The sequence below is a fragment of the Salmo salar genome, chromosome 08 (assembly GCF_965601325.2).
Source record: "Salmo salar chromosome 08, fSalSal1, whole genome shotgun sequence".
NCBI lineage: Eukaryota > Metazoa > Chordata > Actinopteri > Salmoniformes > Salmonidae > Salmo > Salmo salar.
This window is the reverse complement of record NC_138298.1, coordinates 6102501-6105000: the sequence shown is the minus strand read 5'-3', so window position 1 is coordinate 6105000 and position 2500 is coordinate 6102501. Positions and strand designations below refer to the sequence as shown.

Genomic DNA, 2500 nt, shown 5'->3' with positions numbered 1-2500 from the left:
CTACAACATATATAGTCAAAGTGAGTCTGATAAAACAGACATTTAGTCAATTCATCATTAAATGCTTACTACAAGGCAGTGTTCCTGATGAAATAGTGCAAGAGCACACCCTCGTGGACAAAATGCTTACAGCACCTGGTATTCCCAGGCGGTCTCCCATCCAAGTACTAACCAGGCCCGACCCTGCTTAGCTTCCGAGATCAGACGAGATCGGGCATACCCAGGCTGATATGGCCGTAAGCGAGAAACAATCTCTTGCTACAACATATATAGTCAAAGTGAGTCTGATAAAACAGACATTTCATTTTCACCAATTAGATAAGCAGCTTGAACTTTGTGTCACTGAAAAAGTAGAACAAATTATAAACACTGTTCCCATCACTTTTAAGCACAGGTAGTTGGATAAAATACAAACTTTATTTCCTTTCATCATTTGAACAGGGCAAAGGAGCATAAAGCACACACAAGCTGCATTCAGCAACAATATTCTTGTTTGTCTTATAAATACAAGGCAGATGCTAATTGAAAACAACAGGAAATTTGATCCTATTAAAAAGGCAGGAAGCTGCATTTAGTCAATTCATCATTAAATGCTTACTACAAGGCAGTGTTGCTGATGAAATAGTGCAAGAGCACACCCTCGTGGACAAAATGCTTACAGCACCTGGTATTCCCAGGCGGTCTCCCATCCAAGTACTAACCAGGCCGAGATCAGACGAGATCGGGCGTACCCAGGCTGATATGGCCGTAAGCGAGAAACAATCTCTTGCTACAACATATATAGTCAAAGTGAGTCTGATAAAACAGACATTTAGTCAATTCATCATTAAATGCTTACTACAAGGCAGTGTTGCTGATGAAATAGTGCAAGAGCACACCCTCGTGGACAAAATGCTTACAGCACCTGGTATTCCCAGGCGGTCTCCCATCCAAGTACTAACCAGGCCCGACCCTGCTTAGCTTCCGAGATCAGACGAACCCTGGCTGATATGGCCGTAAGCGAGAAACAATCTCTTGCTACAACATATATAGTCAAAGTGAGTCTGATAAAACAGACATTTAGTCAATTCATCATTAAATGCTTACTACAAGGCAGTGTTGCTGATGAAATAGTGCAAGAGCACACCCTCGTGGACAAAATTCTTACTGCACCTGGTATTCCCAGGCGGTCTCCCATCCAAGTACTAACCAGGCCCGACCCTGCTTAGCTTCCGAGATCAGACGTACCCAGGCTGATATGGCCGTAAGCGAGAAACAATCTCTTGCTACAACATATATAGTCAAAGTGAGTCTGATAAAACAGACATTTAGTCAATTCATCATTAAATGCTTACTACAAGGCAGTGTTGCTGATGAAATAGTGCAAGAGCACACCCTCGTGGACAAAATGCTTACAACACCTGGTATTCCCAGGCGGTCTCCCATCCAAGTACTAACCAGGCCGAGATCAGACGAGATCGGGCGTACCCAGGCTGATATGGCCGTAAGCGAGAAACAATCTCTTGCTACAACATATATAGTCAAAGTGAGTCTGATAAAACAGACATTTAGTCAATTCATCATTAAATGCTTACTACAAGGCAGTGTTGCTGATGAAATAGTGCAAGAGCACACCCTCGTGGACAAAATGCTTACAGCACCTGGTATTCCCAGGCGGTCTCCCATCCAAGTACTAACCAGGCCCGACCCTGCTTAGCTTCCGAGATCAGACGAACCCTGGCTGATATGGCCGTAAGCGAGAAACAATCTCTTGCTACAACATATATATTCAAAGTGAGTCTGATAAAACAGACATTTAGTCAATTCATCATTAAATGCTTACTACAAGGCAGTGTTGCTGATGAAATAGTGCAAGAGCACACCCTCGTGGACAAAATTCTTACTGCACCTGGTATTCCCAGGCGGTCTCCCATCCAAGTACTAACCAGGCCCGACCCTGCTTAGCTTCCGAGATCAGACGTACCCAGGCTGATATGGCCGTAAGCGAGAAACAATCTCTTGCTACAACATATATAGTCAAAGTGAGTCTGATAAAACAGACATTTAGTCAATTCATCATTAAATGCTTACTACAAGGCAGTGTTGCTGATGAAATAGTGCAAGAGCACACCCTCGTGGACAAAATGCTTACAACACCTGGTATTCCCAGGCGGTCTCCCATCCAAGTACTAACCAGGCCGAGATCAGACGAGATCGGGCGTACCCAGGCTGATATGGCCGTAAGCGAGAAACAATCTCTTGCTACAACATATATAGTCAAAGTGAGTCTGATAAAACAGACATTTAGTCAATTCATCATTAAATGCTTACTACAAGGCAGTGTTGCTGATGAAATAGTGCAAGAGCACACCCTCGTGGACAAAATGCTTACAGCACCTGGTATTCCCAGGCGGTCTCCCATCCAAGTACTAACCAGGCCCGACCCTGCTTAGCTTCCGAGATCAGACGAACCCTGGCTGATATGGCCGTAAGCGAGAAACAATCTCTTGCTACAACATAT

The 2500-nt window shown here is 44.0% G+C and overlaps 1 non-coding gene and 5 pseudogenes across 1 annotated transcript; all 6 read right to left on the bottom strand.

Moving 5' to 3' along the window:
• Positions 1–123: 123 nt before the first annotated feature.
• Positions 124–242, bottom strand: LOC145885757 (5S ribosomal RNA). The gene has a single exon (XR_014397341.1). It is a non-coding gene; the product is annotated as a 5S ribosomal RNA (ribosomal RNA).
• A 650-nt stretch (positions 243–892) lies between these two features.
• Positions 893–1001, bottom strand: LOC145853636 (uncharacterized; annotated as a pseudogene).
• A 139-nt stretch (positions 1002–1140) lies between these two features.
• On the bottom strand, positions 1141–1249 carry LOC145853645 (uncharacterized; annotated as a pseudogene).
• Positions 1250–1628: 379 nt separating this feature from the next.
• LOC145853635 (uncharacterized) lies at positions 1629–1737 on the bottom strand (annotated as a pseudogene).
• A 139-nt stretch (positions 1738–1876) lies between these two features.
• LOC145853644 (uncharacterized) lies at positions 1877–1985 on the bottom strand (annotated as a pseudogene).
• Positions 1986–2364: 379 nt separating this feature from the next.
• LOC145853634 (uncharacterized) lies at positions 2365–2473 on the bottom strand (annotated as a pseudogene).
• Positions 2474–2500: the final 27 nt, after the last annotated feature.